Below are 9884 nucleotides of genomic sequence, written 5' to 3' on the forward strand. Positions count from 1 at the left end.
TGCTATGTGATTTTTCCAGGCATGTTTGGCTATGTCAGAAGGATGAGAAGAAGTGGCTTCTTGAAACAAAATTTTGGCTTCATGAAGCCAGCTGTTTCCAGAAAAGTAGCAGTGGAATTGCAGATAAGGAGAAGGCTGATGACTCAAAGGCTTGATGACACTCCAGAGCAGTACTGCCAGTATTAGGACCTGGAAGAGGAAGGAGAAGATGATTTAAGGCAGAGAAAGGCATGTTGAAACACGCGAGTGGAGCCATGCTGAATGCTATGGAAGTCAACATGATGGTAATGTGAGCAGGTGACTGACATGAAGTGGATCTTGAGATCTCTGAGTAGAAAGCCTTGGGGAACTAAAAGACCTCAGTGTCAAATGGGTAGCTAGAACCGAGAACAAACTTCCTAAGCATGTTGACTGGGATTGGAATGGAGTAAAACACAAAGGCTGGCACCTCTCAGAGAAGTAAAAATAAGAACACTCTGAAAGTCAGTAGAACGTATGTATGAGCATGGCCACCATTTCTGCACTGAAGTAGATGGTAATGGGGTGGCAAGAATGTGGAAATCAGAAGGGGAGAGAGCTGTGTGATAGGCTCTGCTCTTTAGTCACTTGGCCTTATTCTCATAACCTTTCTGCATTTGGTTTCTTTATCTGTGCTTTGGTGCAGCTTTAGAAAGATTTTTTAAGTTCCTATGTGGCGAACATATTAGAGAGAGGAAAGAAACAAAGTAAGGAGGTAATTTAGAATAAATTAAAGAGCAAAGAGTCAGACACGGCTGAGCACACACACACAGAGTCTTCTAGACCAGGTAAGGTGCCTTGAGTTATGTTAGTGTCAGGGGAATAGAGACAGTGTGTATTCTAGATAGATTTTAAAAATTGAATCTAACAGAGAAGAGATCATCAAGGTGAATTTCCAGGTTTCTATGCCTTTTATTAAGATGAGAATGACAGGGAAAGAATAAATGGGGAAAAGAGCAAAAGTTCAATCCCACACATTTTATGTTAGAAACACGGAACCAGCAATGTTAATTAGGAGGTAGAATGTAATGATTCTTGCGGTTGGAATAGACTTAACATGTAAATGTGACATTTAGTATCCTCTAGATAGTGTTTAAAACCATACGAACACATGAAAAGAACACAGGATAAAGCCCCAAGGAGTTGTAGGAAACTTTCAGGAGATGTGTCAGCAGACGAGGGCACTGAGGTGGGTAGACCAGGGAGGTAAAAAGAGACTCAGAGGGCACGCTCCAGGGAAGTCAACAGCGGAGAGGGTTTCAAGCCAATGCTGTGGATGCGTCCAGTAAGACGAACTCAAGGAAAGGTAAGTGAACTTAGTGAGTTTGCTGTGAGCAGTTTTGCAAGGAAAATACTTAACTCATACCACTCTTTCCATTGGCCAGAACCCTGACATTGTGCTTTCAGGGTCCCAGCTAAGGGCTGGAGCACCTTTCTCACCAGTGAATCCCTAAGACTACTGAATACTTAGAAAGATTTCTAATGGAGTTGCACCTACTGCCCTTAATATCTATCCCCTCGTTTGTTCATGCACTTTCAGTCCACAACCAGATAATTAGGCAAATAAACAGAGCATGTGCTCTCTAATCCCTGAAACTCCACAGAGGAGTTTCTGCTTTAAGAGTTTCTTCCACTTCATTACAAAACTTGAAATATTTCAGGGAATAAGTCAGACAGTGCCCTTTCCACTTAGACACTTTCCCTTCATTGCCTGGAGTAATAAAACAACCCAACATTGTGGGTAACGTATGAAGAGTGGAATGCTATATTGAAGCAATATACTAAAAATAGCTCACACTTCTATAGCACTTATGTGCCAGACAGTGTTCCAAGTGCTTTACATACATTAACTCATTTATTCTCCACAAAACATCTATGAGGTAGTGAGTTTCTATCATCATTTCCATTTTATACTAGAAGACATTGAGTTTCAATGAGATTAACTTGAGCAATTGCAGCTCCAGAGTAAAGGTTCTTAACCATTAAGCAACACACACACGCATACTCCTTATATGAATTTAAATTAATCTTACAAAAGAGAACCCAATGAACCCAAGTGGCAAGGCTTTTAAATCACTCTGAACTGGCATTTGCTGTCTTCAAAAGTTTCAATGAGGACAAAATGTGAAAATACATCAGCTGATAAAGACATGGACTCTGGCCAACTCCACATCTAGGGCTTTTTATGGGAACTGACCTCTAATCATATCCTAAATTCATTACAGGAAATTTCTCAACATTAAAGAGGCTCTTGTGTTGCAAACTCCTACAGTGGCAAGACAAGGAGAAACACATTCACTCATAAGTGCCATCTTTAATCTGGCTACAAAATTCAACTGAGCAGCAGCCCAAGATGATCTTGCTTTAGAAGTAGTCTTTTAATTTCAATCCGATATTTTTGTTATAAGAATACCTGTATTCTGCTGTATGTCTTCCACTGCGCCATCTCCTGGTAGTACCAGATACATTTTAACCATTAAAATTCTCTGTGCATCCAGAGACCACAAACCAGCATTACTGGAAAGAACACAGAGAGAAATGCATACACAGTATAATCTTTCTGCTGCAACCTCAAAGATTTGTTTCTATTCACATATATCTTCTGAGATTTTGTTAGTGGTTTACATCAGCTAGCTATATGCGTAGTAGGCTAAGAAGGAAATAAAAGTTACACGAACTACAGGATGCTTTGTGGTTATTATATTGAGGAAAGATATATTGGTTCTATGGTTTATGTTCAACAGATACAAAAAGTAGCCAACAAAACCTAATTATTTTCACTCTTCATTCATTCATTCAATAATCATTTATTAATGCCTTGCCATATTACAGAACTTGAGTCACAATTACAAGTAATATAATCTTTATTTACTAAAGTCTCATAGTTGGGGATAGAAATAACAATTAGATCACATTAGTACAGCAAGGTGAGTTATGTATAAACACAAGTTGCTATGGAACAATGTGCAAAATCATTGACTTATTTGAAATAGCTGGCAATAGGGGAAAAAAGAACCCTCTTCTCTCTTTAGCCCTCATCAGTGTGAACTTTCTCCTGAGGAATGTTTGTTTTAGAGAAAGCTCACAGGTGAGAGCACTTAAACCTCTCTTCGCCTCCCTTCACCAGTTTCCGGAGCTGTAACTGCTACCTTACATGTGTGTGTGTTTAGTTGTATCTGACTCTTTATTACCCCATGAACTGTAGCCTGTTAGGCTCCTCTGTCTATGGGGCAAGAATACTGGAGGGGGTTGCAATTCTCTTCTCCAGGGGGATCTTCACGACCCAGGGACTGAACCAATGTCTCCACTGTCTCCTGCGTGGTGCATGGATTCGTTACCTGCTGAACCATCAAGGAAGCCTCTAAGTGCTACCTTGGGCTGCAGAAAAGCCATAGGTTTATGAGAACCTGGGAGAAATAGGGTGGGGTAAAGGGAAGTAAGGTGGAGGTACCTCGAGGAAATTCAGAACAGCAATTTTATTGTATTTCTTTTCACCTGATATTTTGTGTACAATGCCAAACTCAGCTGGTTCTTCCTTAAAACCACAGGTTCTTTGTTTTATTTTTCATATATTTTTTTATTTTTAATTGGTGGATACAATGTTGTGTTGGTTTATGTCATACAACAACATGAATTAGCCATAAGTATGCAAATGTCCCCTCCGTCCTGAACCTCCCACCTCCCACCAGTCCCACCCATCTAGATCATCACAGAGCGCCGGGCTCAGCCCGATGTGCTGTACAGCACCTTCCCGCTGGTTAACTGTTTTACATACGGTAATATACGTGTTTCAGTGCTGCTCTTTCAGTGTGTTCCACCCTCTCCTTCCTCCTCTGTGTTCACAAGTCTGCTCTCTTACGTCTGCATCTCTATTTCTGCCCTGAAAATAGGTGCATCAGTACCGTTTTTCTAGATTCCTTATATATGTGTTAATATATGATATTTGTTTTTCCCTTTCTGACTTACTTCAATCTGTAAAACAGGTTCTAGGTTCATCTGCCTCACTAGAACTGACTCAAAATTGTTCCTTTTTATGACTGAATAATATTCCACTGTATATATGTACCACAACTTCTTTATATATTCATCTATTGATGGACATGTAGGTTGCTTCCATGTCCTAGCTATTATAAACAGTTCTGTGATGAACACTGGGGTACATGTGGTTTTTTGAACTATGAAACCAGAGGTTCTTAATGAGATCAGTGGAAGAGGTTTAAGGGAAGAGATTAACTCCCTGAACTTGTAGGAAAAACTGCATGCATTTTTCTGGAGAATATTCATTGAGTGCATAAATTTCTTACATCTTGTTTTGAAAGATTAAGGACATTTAAGTGACAAATTCAAACTCTGTAAAGGGAGATGAAACTCTTGGGGCCCTCATTAAGAAAAAGAATGGGAAATTACAAATGTACACTTATTTATGAAAGTGACCATTACTTAGAATTCTGAGAACATAATATCCCTATTCATTAGCGAACTGATACACCTCTAATAATACTTTTTCCAAATATTTTGGCTATATCACTTTTGATCATTTCTTCATACAATGGCTGCTATCTCATCATCTCTAATATCATTGAGTTCAATTATCCTAGATTGTAGAAGTCTTTATATAGGGAGGAGATTATCACAGTAGAAGACTCAAACTTCTGCCTCTATCTGCCTCTATCTTCTGCCCTCAGAATGCCCCATTTTGTGAGGCAGTTCTGAGAAAATAATTCTTTCAGTATCAGTAAAACTCAGAAGTTTGTAAAGCTATATTTTCACACTTTCTATTTCCAAGGTACTGTGTGATTCACTTAAATCTCAACAAGGTTGATACTATTATTATGGTTTATGATGTGTAAACTAAGGTCTAGGAAGAGTAAACACCTTTGCCCAGGCTCACACAGCTGTTAATGGGCAGTGAGGTATTAAACCAAGTCAGACTGGTTCCAGAGGTTGACGAACTTAGCTTCATATTTCACCCTTTCAGTTCAGTTCAGTTCAGTCACTCCGTCATGTCTGACTCTTTGTGACCCCATGGAGTGCAGCACGCCAGGCTTCCCTGTCCATCACTAACTCCCGGAGCTTGCTCAAACTCATGTCCATTGAGTTGGTGATGCCATCCAAATATCTCATCCTCTGTTGTCCCCTTCTCCTCCTGCCTTCAAACTTTCCCAGCTTCAGAGTCTTCTCCAATGAGTAAGCTCTTCACATCAGATGGCCAAAGTATTGGAGCTTCAGCTTCAGAATCTATCCTTCCAATGAATATTCAGGACTTATTTCCTTTAGAATTGACTGGTTTGATCTCTTTGCAGTTCAAGGGACTCTCAAGAGTCTTCTCCAACACCACAGTTCAAAAGCACCAATTCTTCAGCACTCACCTTTCTTTATGGTCCAACTCTCACATCCATACATGGCTATTGGAAAAACCATAGCTTTGATTAGATGGACCTTTGCTGGCAAAGTAATGTCTCTGCTTTTTAACATGCTGCCTAGGTTGGTCATAGCTTTTCTTCCAAGGAGCAAGCATCTTTTAATTTCATGGCTGCAGTCACTATCTGTGGTGATTTTGGAGCCCAAAAAAGTAAAGTCTCTCACTATTTCCATTGTTTCCCCATCTATTTGCCATCAAGTGATGGGACTGGATGCCATGATCTTAGTTTTTTGAACGTTGAGTTTTAAGCCAACTTTTTCACTCTCCTCTTTCACTTTCATCAAGAGGTTCTTTAGTTCTTCACTTTCTGCCATAAGGGTGGTATCATCTGTATGTCTGTGGTTATTGATATTTCTCCCAGAAATCCTGATTCCAGCTTGTGCTTCATCTACCTGGCATTTTGCATGATGTACCCTGCATATAAGTTAAATAAGCAGGGTGACCATATACAGCCTTGACGTACTCCTTTCCCGATTTGGAACCAGTCTGTTGTTCCATGTCCAGTTCTAACTGTTACTTCTTGATCTGAATACAGATTTATCAGGAGGCAGATCAGGTGGTCTGGTATTCCCATCTCTTTCAGAATTTTCCACAATTTGTTGTGATCTACACAGTCAAAGGTTTTGGCATAGTCAATAAAGCAGAAGTAGGTGTTTTTCTGGAACTCTCTTGCTTTTTCCATGATCCAGCAGATATTGGCAATTTGATCTCTGGTTCCTCTGCCTTTTCTAAAACCAGCTTGAACATCTGGAAGTTCATGGTTCATGTACTGTTGAAGCCTGGCTTGAAGAATTTTGAGCATTACTTTGCTAGCATGTAAGATGAGGGCAATTGTACAGTAGTTTGAACATTCTTTGGCATTGCCTTTCTTTGGGATTGGAATGAAAACTGACCTTTTCCAGTCCTGCGGCCACTGCTGTATTTTTCAGATTTGCTGGCATATTGAGAGTAGCACTTTCATAGCATCATCTCTTAGGATTTGAAATAGCTCAACTGGAATTCCATCACCTCTGCTAACTTTGTTCATAGTGATGCTTTCTAAAGCCCACTTGACTTCACATTCTAGCATGTCTGGCTCTAGGTGAGTGATCACACCATCGTGGTTATCTGGTTCATGAAGATCATTTTTGTATAGTTCTCTGTGTATTCTTGCCACCTCTTCTTAATATCTTCTGCTTCTGTTAGGTCCATACCATTTCTGTCCTTTATTGAGCACATCTTTGCATGAAATGTTTCCTTGGTATCTCTAGTTTTCTTGAAGAGATCTCTAGTCTTTCCCATTCCCATTCTATTTCTTTCCTCTATTTCTTTTCATCAATCACTGAAGCAGGCTTTCTTATCTCTTCTTGATATTCTTTGCAACTCTGCATTCAAATGGGTATATCTTTCTTTTTCTCCTTTTTCATTAGCTTCTCTTCTTTTCTCAGCTATTTGTAAGGCCTCCTCAGACAACCATTTTGCCTTTTTCCATTTCTTTTTCTGGGGGGTGGTCTTGATCCCTGCCTCCTGTACAATGTCATGAACCTCCATCCATAGTTCTTCAGGCACTCTGTCTATCAGATCTAGTCCCTTAAATCTATTTGTCACTTCCACTGTATAATCATAAGGGATTTGATTTAGGTCATACCTGAATGGTCTAGTGGTTTTCCCTACTTTCTTCAATTTAAGTCTGAATTTGGCAATAAGAGGTTCATGATCTTAACCACAGTCAAGTCCTGGTCTTGTTTTTGCTGACTGTATTGGGCTTCCCTAGTGGCTCAGTTGGTAAAAAAGCTGCCAGCAATGCAGGAGACCCAGGTTCAATCCCTAGGTCAGGAAGATCCCCTGGAGAAGGAAATGGCAGTCCACTCTAGTACTCTTGCCTGGAGAATTCCATGGAATATTGTTAGAATTTCACCCTTTATAAAACTGAAAATAATACAGGGAAGATGATGCTGTCTACAGAGCTCTGGGCTTCACCTCAAGATGACAGTAAGCAGTGAGATAATGAAAACTTCATACAAAAGAAGAGGTCATTTGTGAAAAGCAGAAGCTTATGCCCAGTTCACATTGGAACCACAAGGAGGGACTGCTTCACCCACCTTACAAGGTGCCCTGCTCCAACCTGGGTTAAGGCAGCAGAAAGGAAGTGGTACAGTGGTGTGTTCAGTCAGAGGGCACCTTCAATGGCACCTTCATGGTCCCCAAAGCCTCTGTGTGTCCCCTCAACACAAGAAGCTGGCACAGCCATCCTGGACTTCAGCACTGCATGCCTGTGCCCCTCCAGAAGGCAGAAGTGATCAGCTACATTGCAACCAAAAGCAGCAAAAACAGAAGCCAAAACCCAAGGACACCTCCATTGGAAGTCAGGACATCCATCCTCATCATGAAAAGAATGAGCAGAGAAACCAAATTAAATAGCCATATATTTCAGAAGACATGATAAGCCAACATCCACCTTTGTGAAGTTTTTTCTAAGAATGTCTTTTGCTTCTGAGAGGAAACAAATAATTCTTGGCTTGGTAAATTTTAACTCTACAAATGTCTGTCCTCCTGGAACCTGTAAATCTAGCACTTATCTAAAGACATTTCCAACACCTGTGGAAAGAAACTGCTTTAGAAATGGGTAACATGTGCTGTATGGATATTCGGCAAGAGTTGGGTCTGAGGATTTCTAGAATGAGTTTAGAGTAAATATTCATTTAGGGAAATAATGCCTTTCTATGAATATTTGTATGTGTTCACTGGATTTCTTAAGTTGAGCAGTTGGGGTATTCCTTAGACGAAAGCAGAAGAGGATATATACAATAAAACTGGGACGTCAAAAGGAGCTTTAGTCAGTGTGAATGCCTGAAAGTCCGGTTTATTCTCTGTGAGTGAAAGAGAACAAATTCTTCCACTAATCCTTTGATCTCTTTATGGTTTCATTGTTCATTCTACTGATTGTACCAGAAACAAGTTTCACTTCAGATATAATAGCTAATGACAGACAGTAGTAAAGGCGGTGGTGTGGAGCTGCAGTTCACTATAATGACAGGTGTCGTTTGCTATTTATATCATTCATTAAACTTTCATCTCTTCAAATTGTTATTTTCAGGCAGCAGGAAACTCAAATCTCTCAGGTAACATGTAAGCAACGTGAGATTGGAACTGGAAGTAATTTCTGGCATTAGGCAAAAATGTATGACTAAGAAAAACACCTTCTTCACCTTGAAGTGCCACCAGTTAGCGATGAGAAAAGGAAATTAAACATTCACGAAGGAACGTCACAGGGAAAGAAAATGGTCCAATAGAGGGTTTCTGTCATAAGATACCATCTGTGAAGCAAAATTGATGAAATGTGAATTTGGAACAAAAAGTCTTTTTTTTTTTTTAATTGAAGCAATTTTGTTAAAAAGAATTTGTCAGAAACCATTTGTCCATCTCTAATGAAAAATATAATTGTGGTGAGACTGGAGAGGAGCTGGATCTTAGATTAGAAACTGAGAGCTGTGGTTTGAAAGCTTCTAATTACTGACTCAATGGACATGAGTTTGAGCAAACTCCAGGAGATAGTAAAGGACAGGGAAACCTTGCGTACTGCAGTCCATGGGATTGCAAAGAGTCAGACATGACTTAGCAACTGAACAACACAAATTTACTGCATGACTTGGAAAACTGTATTGCATTGAGCTGTCCCAAGTTCCTCCATTTTTGAGGTCCTGAACCCTGTGGTGAGCTCAGTCCATTAGGATGGAAGAAGGGATGTGGGGTTGGGAGCGGTGGCAGGATGGGAGGCGGGGGGATAGGCTGGGTCTGAGTCATGTGGATCCTCGCCTTGCCTCCTCTTATGTTGTAACAACTCATGTTTAGTGTTCGTTCATTTTTAGTAACTAATTTATTAAGCCAGAAAAACATATAAACAAAAATTTTAAATTATGTCAAAAAATAATTCAGAGATAAGAACTACCCATATTTTTAATTGAATATAGTTGTTTTACAATGTGGCCTTAGTTTCAGGTGTATAGCACAGTGATTCAGATATACAGATGGATTACCTATCTATCTATCCATCTATCTATTCTTTTTCAGGTTCTTTTCCCTTATACGTTATTACAAAATATTAAATATAGTTCCTTGTGCTATACAGTGGATTCTTTTTGGCTATCTATTTTTATATATGCTGCTGTGTATCTGTTAATCCCTAACTCCCAAATTATCCCTCCTCTCCCCTTTTTCCTTTGTTAATCATGTTTGTTTTCTATGTCTGTGAGTCTATTTCTGTTTTGTAAATAATTTCATTTATATCACTTTTTTAAGATTCCACATATAAGCAATATTGTATGATATCTGTCTTTCTGTGTCTGGCTTACTTCACCTAGTTTGGAGTAAGGTCTCTTTTTAGACCTTGAGGTCTGTGTCGGAACCTTTATTTACAATCTTCTGGACTTACTGTATATGTACAACATGTTTATGTAAATCACTG

Source organism: Bos indicus x Bos taurus, chromosome 6 (genome assembly GCF_003369695.1).
Source record: "Bos indicus x Bos taurus breed Angus x Brahman F1 hybrid chromosome 6, Bos_hybrid_MaternalHap_v2.0, whole genome shotgun sequence".
Classification (NCBI taxonomy): domain Eukaryota; kingdom Metazoa; phylum Chordata; class Mammalia; order Artiodactyla; family Bovidae; genus Bos; species Bos indicus x Bos taurus.